Genomic DNA, 12,457 nt, shown 5'->3' on the forward strand with positions numbered 1-12,457 from the left:
ACCTTACATGCATGGTTTGACCTAGTTTTGCTACAGTTCTGCAAAGCCAGGCAATGACTCAAAAAGCAAAAGTAATGTTGGATATCCCCATTGTGTGATCTTAAACTTTGGCAGATTGTCTCTAAACTTGAGAGCTTTTGGGGTTACTTACCACTATATTTAATGTCAGCAGAATTGATAACTTGATAGATTACATTTCTCTATTATTTCTTTCATTCTTATAAAGCTAAACACCAGGGGCAAGTTGTGTCTATGGGGTCAGTCATCTGTTTTCTTTCTGCAAAACACAAACAAGATGTATAACTGAAACTTGCTCTGTAAACTTGGGTTTGCTTGAAGACTGCTTTGAAGAGCTTTTTTTCTATTAATACATATGAGATTTCTAAGAATTCTGGATGTGGTAAATGTGCTGTCCCTGGATAAAGTTTCAGGACTCTGCGTCATTAAAATGCAACAAGACATGTAATCCATGATCTCTGGCCAAAGTATACATCATGTCGACCTCAAAGCAAATGAATGGGAATGCTGCCTAGTACAGACATTTTAATGTAAAATAGCTCATTTTTGTTGCATAAAATCTAGAATCATCTGTTCATTCAGCCTCTACGTACAAAGCAAGAATCAAACATCCACTACAGTTTATTATTTATATGATTTATATTGATATTTCCGACACTAAATTCTGATTGGATGGCCTGCGTTCAAAACCATTTTGTGCTAAGTTTCTATGTTGCTTGGCAATCATCAGCCTTCAGTTAGACTGATTAACTTTATTACTTAGCAGAATTTTTTTTTAATTCTGATTGTTAAAGCATTCACTTACAAATGTGTTCTCCCATAAAATATCCGCTGGAGTCATAATATGTGTGTATGCATAAAACCATTATTTTTTTTTTTACCTTCGTTCTAATGTGGATGAATCCGGATTATTTTAATGAATGTGCGCATCCCTGAAGATAATAATTTGCATAAAACACGCCCAAGTGATCTGCAAATAAGGGCTTTTCCGCATTTCTTCTATACAGCGATTCATCACTATGTAAATGAATCATTTATGATTTATAAATGTTCCTGTTTCTGAATTTTATCGCAAATTTAGAATAACTTTAAGCACAAACTTTGATGAATCAATATTTTTGCATGAAAACGTTCACATTATGGTTCCTTACAAATAGTTAAAGGGTTTTAGGTACTCCACTTTGTCGTTTATTTATGGTAAAATTACTGTAATAAGTGGAATCTTGTGACTTTTTGTTTCAATATATGGTATATACATCATAAAACCTACAAAATTATATTTCACAGTTGCAGTATTTGGTTAAAGTTGCTATATGCAAGATTGACAAGCGTTTGAAATGGGTACTGCAGTCCAAATTCAATATATTGGAGTTGTCTGCCCCGTCCTAAACCCGAAGCTCATGCAGGTTGCCAGAATGTTGACACGAAAATTAGCCAATTCAGCATCTGTACTTGTGACAAGGCATGAGGATCTAAATGCAGCTTTAATAAAACAAAGAAACTCAGAATAGACGGAAACATAACACAGGGACCCAATCGCAGAACATCAAACAGCACATGCAAAGACTGACAAAGAAACCAGCGGAAACAAGGGCTTAAATACACAAGGGAAAACAAGGGAATGAGGAACACCTGGGGAAACAATCAGGGGAAAACCAATCATGAAAAGAAACTACAAAGGACTACAAAACTAACAGGAAACAGGAACGGGGAACTAAACAAGAATTTCAACATAAAAGTCAAGGCAAAAACAGGGAATATGTGACAGTTTTAAAGGATTTATGGGCTTTAAGTTGTCTCCATATTCCAAAGGCATCTCCAATGTTTTTCCTTGTTTTACTAAGCCTCTGGTCATGGTGGTTTTTAGACAGATGGCGAGGCTTTTTAGGTAGGGTGGAATCCAGTTCGCTGCCCTCCATGGCTGCAGTATACAGTGTTGTTTGCCTGCAAACTTGTTCAAATCTGGCAACCCGGCGGTGTTGAAATATTATTGGTGAATGGGCAGTGGGCGGGATCACACAGTCCAAAACATAAACAGAAAGTCCGGCCTGGAATGGAACCTTCAAAGTAGAATATACTGGCTGTAGCACTGTTATCGGAGAAGCCAGTATTTTCAACGTAGCATGTTTCCTAATTCTCTAATGACATATTATGGTCATTTTATGATTTAGTACAGTAAAAATGTTTACATATAGCACCTTTAAGTGAAATTCCCTATGTATTTTTAACATATGCAACATGCAGTGACTTCAGAGTTAGAAAATACTGATTAATGATTGTCAACTCTTTAAAAAGTTAAAGTGCTCTCTGCTGGACTCCTTTACATCAGTTTTTCCTCAGCCGATTAAAAGAAAAAGGCCTGTTGCCAGTAAACAGCACACATGAATCACTTCTATTTGTACAGCATCATCTGGAAGCCACGATTAGAGATGGTGGTAGAAATTTGATGAGTGATTGTTATATTCATAGTAAAGTTGTGCTCTACATGGAGAAAGGCAAACCCATCTGCCAATTCACAATTATATGGCTTCACATTTAATGGTGTGTAAAACATTGTAGTGCAGGACGTTCTATTTTACATTGTTTTTGCCCTCTTTAAATGTTTAATGTTCTTGTAAAAGTAGGGGGAGAGAGGTTTAAATGCACTCTTCAATCTGATTACAAGGGAAGTTGAATCATTTGACCCAACCTGAGTCCACATTCGACACGTTGATCCAACATGAGAGAGCATGAGTCCAACGGGACGTGTGAACAGAAAGATAACTCTTTTTTTAGCTCAACTTGTAGAGCATGGAAAATATTTTAGTTGAACTATCCCTTTTAATGAATATTTCAGATTTATCACAAGTTAAGCTCAATCGACATAATTTGTGGCCTAATATAAATTACCACAACATTTTATTTCGAAAACTTTATCCAAGTTTACAACTTCGTTGTTATGCCGATGTTATATTGTAATCCCTAAAACGACCATAAAAGCAGCGATTTAAGCAAATTAACAGCTCAATTAATACACAAGTGTTAACAGAAGAATTCATGAGTGGTTTTTATAAAATAAGCTTTACGTGTCTGCCTTTAAACCCTCCAAAAATTGGCCTCATTCACTTCCATTGACAGTGCCTAACTGTAACGTCGATTTTTGCTGGTAAGAAAAGATGGGGCGAGCCGAAAGGATTTGTTTTGTTGTAATCAACATTATGCCACAAATGCTGTCAGTTAAGCCTTACACTTATTAAATCCGTAATATTCTTTTAAGCTTTCTTACGAAAATGGATCCTCAGTCATAAGTAAGGGATAAGGATATGGAAGTCATAATGGAAAGCTCTATATTGGCATCAACTCTGTGTGTCATATAAATGGTGCTCCACAAATGAAGTGCAATAATCCAATAAGCATACAATTCATAGGACACACATCCTGTTATTGGGTAAAATAGTTCATTTAAATACAATTTTTTTTTTATTATAATTGATTTTTTGTCGATATTGAATTAATTATATTTATAATTCACAGAAACTTACTTTGTCAGACATCTTGGATATATTTTCCCTGAGCTTTTTGCAATGCAACACAGCTTTAAGGAAAAGCCTTTATGTCGGGAGCAAGCCTATGATGCTTTGAAAAGCTGCCTCTGTAGGTAGCTTACTAGGAACAGAGATTTTGGAACAGAGATTTAGTGTGTGTGACTCAGGAGATGTGCCTTAGAAAACAAATAATAATAATAATAATAAAACCCTAAGCATAAAATAATCATACAATAAATTTGCCAGAAGGTGAAAGAAGGTAAACCCATTTCAATGGCTAGTTAGGAAAACATCTTTCAGTCAAAACAGATGGATTTGTTGTCTGAAGACGTCATGAGGTAAAACAAAATTACATTTTAATTACAAATTGATTGGCTTCTATCATGCTGTTGTGTGGTCTTTTTGTAAACACCAAAGATTTGCTTTGAGACTAGATGGATCCATTCCCTTTGACTGCGCTCCAAAAAACAGAATTACACAGGGCCCGGCCAATGTTTGTACAGAACACCAAACTCATGATACCCCCAGAGGCAGAAAATGTTCGATCACATGCCTTGTTCTGGCCTCAGATTAGCGTAGCTAACGTTGTTTTTCCTTTTCTTGTTACAGAGCCCAAAAGTCGAGGATTCGCTTACAATAACATTAAATAATGGCCCACTATGTTTGATCTCACTGGCTCTAACAAAAAAATGTCTTATTGTCCGACAATAACAGCTTGAAGAAAATCTATGGGAAAATGGCCAGTTTAAACTTTTAAATTTAGCCTACGTATGAACTTTAAAAAGATTACATTTTGCCATGCAAATTATTGGCTCTAGGTTGATTTGACTGAAATGCATAACAGTGTAGTATCTTAATTTCCTGTAGAGTCAGTCTTTATGGAACATCATGAAATTGAAAATAAACATTCTCTCACAGAACACAGTTTTACACATTTAGACACGGGCTCATCACATTGAAGCAGCAGAAAATTACTGATTGATTGTTGAGAAACTAGTTGTACCTTTTGAAATGCTGGCATGCACTTTTTTAAATTTACTCAGTGGAAAATGTTTGTTCACAGGTTGCTCTTCTCATACTAGTCTTACTGTAAATTTGGAGACAGTGGGTCATTCTGCTGAAATCCATCTTTGCTTTCTGAAATTCGAACCACTGCCCACAGTGGCCAAAGTTGGAAGGGATGTTCAATGTAAGGGCTTGGTGAGCTCCATTTTCAGGGTCAGTGGTGCCAAAAGCGAGTTGTAAAGATAGCTGTATTTTTTATTTCAGTGGTGTAGTACAGTCAGCACAAATTATTGATTATGTAAACGCAATTACTTCCTGGTTTCCATGGAACCAGGACCCAAGTCTCTGAGGCTGCTTACGTAACCCACTACAGGAGAAGGTAAACACATTTGAATTGATGAAAAATGTCTAATGCTAGATGGTGCTTGTCAACAACTCTGCAGAATTATAACCCTGATTTCAGGGTAGGCTACTGGTACATTCGATACGCTTTACTCTATGAAAATCTCCTCCTTTCAAACTTGTTCTTAAATAAATGTCTTTATTTCAGTAACATTATTTCACATTTTTGAGCTTATGGCTCCCATAGGCCTGTCCGACCATCTGCCTCAAGGGCGTATGTTTGATTTGAATGTTAGACATATTGCAAGGAGGACATTATTGGTGCATCCTGAACAGCACTGAGAAAAGTATCATGTGTCATGTTTATATGCCACCTCAGAAGACTTCGGACAATAAATTACACATGAATAATGATACTGAGAATTGAAAATAAAAACATATTATAACGTTAATGTGAAATTACACCAATGTTGGTCGGGACATTTTCTATTTTCTAAAAGTTATTAGGAGCATGTCCTTATCATCATGTCCTGAGTTGCACTTTAATTACTGTCACTTTATAACTGTCTGCTACCTCAATAACTGCTATGTGCATAGAACACTATCTCATAGTATGTTATGTTTACATTTTTAGAAACTGTCATCTTTTTGCACTACTGAGTACTGGTCGGCGCTGCACTGTCTATTGTCCTGTTCATTGTCAGTAATTTGTTGTACTGTCCTGTACTTTTTGCACATGTTTGCACGTGCACTTTATATAGGTATATATAGGTAGTTTATATAGGTATTTTATTTCGTTGTGTAGTCTCATGTGGTCCTATGTTGGTCCTTTGTTGTTTTTATGTAGCACCATGGTCCTGGAGGAACGTTGTCTCGTTTTGCTGTGTACTGTACTAACTGTATATGGTTGAAACGACAATAAAAACCACTTGACTTGACTTGACTTGATCATACCAAACTAAATATACACCTGACCTGCGTGATGGTGTAAAGACAGAAAGTTGAGTCCTTAGTGTGTCATCCAAGTATAATATCTCACTCTGTATGTTTAAAAGACAATAAACGAGTGTGTTTTCATGAAAAGCAAGCAGTTTCTCCTTAAGAGATACATATTCATTCCAGCTACAACAGAGATGATGCAACCTCCCGGGCAGTACCGTCACTCCCTACACACATACTTCACAGCCTGCATAGGGCAGCAACTCTCTAGGTGGGCACCATCTTACCCTAGGAGGGCACCAGAAAGTCCACCATTATTCAAGGACCCGAAAGCAGTTGCAGAACACAGACGATCGCTTCACGCTCATGTAACATGAAACCAGAAGCTCTGAAAACAGTTCTTCCACTGAATTTTGAAGAAGCTGTACATGGTAATGTTCAAAATATTTAATCTCCAATCTCTGAAAAGATCCGTGCTTTAAAATCCCTTTAAAAGAACACTCATTTTAAGTGCCGTTTCTGCAACTATGGCACATGTAAACAAATTTAACCAGAAATTAGTGGGCTGCACTATTTCAAAGTGGAAGTACGTCATAAGACTCAGTGCAAGTAAGGAACAATTCATCAAGCTGAAAGCTCGCAAGTCTTGGAACTGCTACAGCTATAGAAATGCAACAAATGTGTTTCGAACAGTAAGGCAAAATCTGTCTTTACAATCCCCAGGCTTCTCACTGCCAACTTTGTGCTTTCTGTTGGCTGAGCAGAAATGAAAGTGCTAGATTCCACCCCCCACAACCCCCTCCACCCCCGGAAAAATGGATGGAACTCGGCTCACTGCTACGCCTCCCACTTTTAATGTTTCATCCGCAAAATAACCCAAACCATACCACACCACCAGTGCTCTGAGGACAGGACTGCTTTCTCCTACCCTCCCTCCTTTGCTATCGCTGTCTCTCTTTCTTACCATCTCATCCCTCATTCTTGTAGTTTCTTCATCCAACACACGCAAACCTCCTCTCCATTCCCACACTCCTTTATCTACTGCTTATCAACAAACACACGATTGTTTTACACAAAAGGTAATTGTGGATCAAGTTTATGTGGACTAGAGTTTGAGGAATGACAGTTCTTGATTAGAAGAACCAATGTGAATCAGGAGGTTATATTTTTCAATACACCCTTGCCCACAAACCAGGAGTTCTGGAGTCAGAAATGATCTGTATTGTGTTTAATTACCCAGGATCTGTGTGAGGCCTGGTGCCAAGCTCTTGCACTTTCGACTTAGAAGACCTCATGACCTCCCACGCCTCCCCTTCCCGCCTGCTTGACATTTGAAAGATGGGTGGAAAGGTCAGACCCCAAGCAATCAAAGGAATTTGTTTGGCACCCCTCCCCTATTGGCTGGGGAAAGGCCTTGCCATCACCTTGCATGCCTCCCAGAGAAACAAATAAGTCCTTAAAGATCACTGTGGGTTAAGGCCACACATTTGGATTGTCATTTCAATGGCCCAAGGTAGGCAATAGTACTCACTGCTGAGTGAGCCAGACTGGCTCAGAGGTTAAAGGAAGTGTACCAGACTCAAATGAAAACCAGGACATGTCACAAGGTTTTCTTTTGAGCCAAAGGTTGGCTGTTTCTAACAATACACAATTCACACACATCTCTTCAAATACACCTCAACACATTAAATTTTCTTAAGGGGGTTTTGCATTCCAATCACCTTTTGGTCTGCTTGAATGAGATCAGAGGATGTGTGTGTGTGTGTGTGTGTGTGTGTGTGTGCGCGCGTCCTGGTGTTCAGCAATTAACAATGCAATGCTGCTTAAACTATTCCCAGCAATCTGTTTGAGTAAGGCCAAGGCCCCTTGTCAGATGTCCATTAAATAAAAAACCACAGCATTCTCAGACGTTTAAGAATCTCTAGAAGTAATCATCAAACATTTATTGTATTTCCTGCCTGATATCACTTAATTGGACTATAATATTTCAAGTGATGCAATTCAATTAACCTTTCAGGTTTCCCAAATGGCTAAACTCTTGGGTCGAAATAGTCATCCTGCTGTTTGTGCAAGTAAAGATGGAATGTTGAGTTTCTTTGTTTGAAACATGATAATTAAGCTTACATTTGGCACAATGATAGTTGCCAAAGGAGAACCCAAATATTTTGGTAAGACTTTTTCAGCACACCAATAAATTCTTATAGAAAGGCCACATGAACACATCAATTTGATTAAGCACCAACTGAATGAAACATGTACAGTAGGCCAGTCTCTACAAGCAGAATAAACATAATCTAAATGCTTCTCATCAGTTTTGTTCCATTGATTATGTATTTCAAAGGAGCAGATTGGGTGGCCGTGTGCTGTAGAGACTGATTTCTGTAATCCAACTTAATTCACTAAAACCCTTCTATACCATATTCAACTCATCAAAACAACCCCCATCCTCCTATTCTTTCAGTTCATTAAGATTATTAGCTTATTTAAAATGCAAATGCATCTCTTGAATGGCTGTTTGGGACAAAGACCACCCAGTAGGTATAAGGCATTGTTGATTGCAGATAAGCAGTAATGGAGTATCGGGGGAACATCTTTGCCCCTCCATGGCACAACACTGTGCAGGATAATTACAAGCACAACAGTGCTTAACATGCATAAACATACAAACACATATTGGCCAGCAACAGGGATGTAGGAATGAATTGGACATACTTCAAGGAAAGAGTTTTTGTTACCTCTGGTTAGGTTTAGGTTTGGGGTTGTAAAAGCTGCATTCCTGTTGATTGTATTATATATTTTACAACAAAAATTACAACTTGTATTTAGCGCTACCCTGTGGACAATTAACCTGAAACCGAGCTCACACATGCTCGTGCGTTTTAAAAACAATTTCAGCTTCGGCGATATAGTAAATCGAATTTCGGTAAGCACATTCAGTTTATAACAGCAAAAATTTGTACCTACTTTTACTGAATTCACAATGCAATCAGTCTGTGGGTAATCCAATTCACCAATTAAAATGGTTGCCAAACCCTGGACGGCAACAATGTCCATTTCAAGGCAAATCAGTCCACTCTGTGGCCATCTTGGGAATGCTCCAAAGCTGCTATTTTCTATGAATGGTTATAAACGTATAGCTCCTATCTACTTGAACGGAGAAAGACCGAAATCCCAAATAGGTTGGTCAAGATTACGATCACTAGATCACAAGAAACTATTTTAAATTAGTAGTAAAATCTAACAACAAGGGTGTCATAAGTTTCAAGTTTCAAGTTTTACTGGTCACATACACAACCATACATAGTACAACATGTAGTGAAATTCTTGGTACAACTTTTCTCCAAACAGTTTACTCATAGGAGAAAGAACAAATGTATACTGTATGTACATAGTATGCATATTAGGGCTGTCAATCGATTAAAATTTGTAATCTAATTAATTACATGGTGTCCCGATTAATTAATCACGATTAATTGCATATACAAATATTAAAAATATATATATATATATATATATATATATATATATATATATATATATATATATATATATATATATATATATATAAAAAATATTCAGATAATTAAAATGCATTACATTCGCAGAAGAGTTAATCATTGATAAGGCAATACAAAAATCGGCTTTAGAATACAATGTATTGTTTACTACCATATTATTGATCATAAGTCAATCATTTGCATTTAGTTCACAGCAATCCATTTCACAAGTGAATTTGTCAATCAGTTGGAGATTTATTATGAGGGCTTGTTTAAGGACACGTCAATGTACACCTGCGGTAGACATGCTTGTGTAGTATCTCGGGTGCGTTGCATCATAAACATAAAATGTTTAGTTCACTGTTTCAAGTTAAATATAGTTTAATACTCAATCTTTAAAAACATCTTGAGATCCCTTAGTTCGCATTTGCGCTCCTTCAAGTGTTTTGAAAGCAAGAATGTAACGAATGTTTGCGTTGTTCTTCCTACTGAATTTTTTTCTTCACTCTATAAACTACGTGTTGCTCATAAAGCTGAAATTTCACTTACTGCCCTCTGGAGTAAACAGGTGGTACTACAAGCTTGCATTTCTTAGGAATCTTCCTTATTATGGTGCGATTAATTGCGTTAATTTTTTTACTATGTTATTTTTTGTCAAATTAATTGCGCTGAATTAATGCATTAAATCGACAGCCCTAATGCACATGAATATGAAATAGTGCATAATGACAGATGTAGAGGCAACATTTTGACTGGCAATATGTACATTGTGCAAGGTAGAGTGCAATTGTTCAGTAATGTTGACCTGCAACAGTCTGATGTTATAGATGTGATGTTGTAGATGTATGATGATGCAGAGTGTAATATTGTTTCAAGTGTGTGGTGTTGAATAGTGAAACTTGTCCTGGTGTTGTCCTTGGTTATGGACCAGATGGCCTGCGGAAAGAAGCTCCTTCTCATTCTCTCAATTTTTTGGCCATCAGGGAGCGGAAGCATTTCCCTGACAGCAACAAGGAGAAGAGACCATTATTAGGATGGCTGAGGTCTTTCATGATTTTCCTGGCTTTGGTCCAGCATCGTTTGCTGTAGATGGACTGCAGGTTAGGGAGTTTGATCAGGGTGTTGCATTCAGCTGATCGCACCACACTTTGTAGAGCCAGTCTATCTTGTTTTGTGCAATTTCCAAACAAGGCTGTGATGTTTCCTGTCACGAAACTCTCAATAGTGCATCTCAATAGTTTATGCCAAGATATCGAAAACTGTCCACTCTCTCCACTGTGGCCCCGTTGATCATAATGGGGTGGTAGTCCCTCGCCTGCTTTGTGCTGAAGTCCACTATCAGCTCGTTTGTCTTGCTGACATTCAAAAGGAGGTTGTTTTCTTAGCACCAGTCCTCCAGGCCTTTGATCTCCTGCAGATAGGCCCTCTCGTCGTTATCAGAGATCAGGCCCACCACAACAGTGTAGTCAGCAAACTTGACAATTGTGGTGGGGTTCGAAGTGGCCACACATTCATAAGTGTACAATGAATACAGCAGGCGGCTTAGAACACAACCCTGGGGGGCTCCAGTGCTGAAGTGAGGGGGGGTGAGACATGTCTGCCCACCCTTACTGCTTGTGGCCTGCCAGTCAGGAAGTTGGAGATCCACTGATGCGGAGATGGGCTAAATCCTAGGTCCTCCAACTTGGTGGTGAGTTTAGAGGGAATCATAGTATTAAAAGCTGAACTGTAATCAACAAACAGCATTTTAACATAATCTCCCTTCCTCTTGTCCAGATGATCTAGGCCTGTGTGGAGGAAAGTGTGATGGCATCATCCGTTGAGTGATTTGGATGGTAAGCGAACTGTAAGGGATCCAGGGTGTCAGGTAGTGAGGAGGTGAAGTCTCTGACCAGTCTTTCAAAGCACTTCATCACAATTGAGGTCAGTGCTACAAGTTAGAATTACTGACTGTTTCAGGGAGAGGTTGAATATCTCTGTGAACACCAGTGCTAGCTGGTCAGTGCAGGCTCTGAGGACCCGACCTGAGATTCCATTTCGTCCTGCTACCTTCCTGATGTCCACTCTCCGGAAAGCCTTTCTCACGTTGCACTCAGTGTTGGTGAACGCAATTCCAGCGTTAATGCTCTCTGCATAAAAGCAGCCGTTTTCATTATTGGCACTGCCAGCACTGTAAACTTCAGCCTCAAAGCGAGCATAAAAAGCATTCAGCTCATCTGCTAGTGAAGCATCAGCTTTTGCGATTTTGGGGATGGTGTTTAATCGTCCTTTATCATTCTGAGTCCCTGCCACAGGTTTCTAGAGCCACCCTGTTGAAACTGTGAATCCAGTGTCTTCCCATAGCGCCACTTTGCCTCCCTCAATGCTCTGCATGTGTTGTAAGACGCAGCGGTGCGGGATGACAGAGCATCACGGATGGATTTATCCACCCGCAGCTTCTGGTTGGGAAAAATCCTGATGGTTGTTTTGCAGACTGTATCATCTACCAGTTTCCTGATCAGTCCCACGACTGCTTCCATAAACATGTTGATGTCATCAGAGCTGCGCCAGACCATGTCCCAATCTACGTCATCTAGAACGTCTTGCAGAGTGGGCACTGATTGGTCCGTCCATCGCGTGACCTCCCTCTGAACCGGAGCTTCTTGTTTCAGGCTTTTTTTGTATTTAGGGATGAGGAAGATGGCAACATGTTCCAATTTCCAATTTTGTGTTGGTGGAAGTTTGGCGCTGTGCGTTTTAGGTTTGCGCTGTTAAAGTCTCCCATCACAATGAGCACAGCGTTCTGATAATGAGTCTGATGCACATCGAGGGCCTCATGTAGTTCACATAAGGCAGTGTCTGTGTCCACATGAGGTGGTACATAAATGGCATTTACTATGATTGAAGTGAATTCTCAAGGAAGATAGAAAGGGTGACATTTGATGGTCATAAGCTCCAGGTTGGCTGCGCAGGAACGTGTGAGAGGAACAATGCTCGTGCTGTCGCACCAACTGTTGTTAACCATCAGACATACACCACCTCCCCTTAACTTCCCTGACGCCATTGTTCTGTCTATGCGAAAAACCGAAAAGGAATCAGCCGGCTTGATGGTTTGGTCTGGAAAAAAGCAAAAAAAACGAACTGTCATTGGAG

This window comes from Xyrauchen texanus, chromosome 49, assembly GCF_025860055.1.
Source record: "Xyrauchen texanus isolate HMW12.3.18 chromosome 49, RBS_HiC_50CHRs, whole genome shotgun sequence".
Taxonomy (NCBI): domain Eukaryota; kingdom Metazoa; phylum Chordata; class Actinopteri; order Cypriniformes; family Catostomidae; genus Xyrauchen; species Xyrauchen texanus.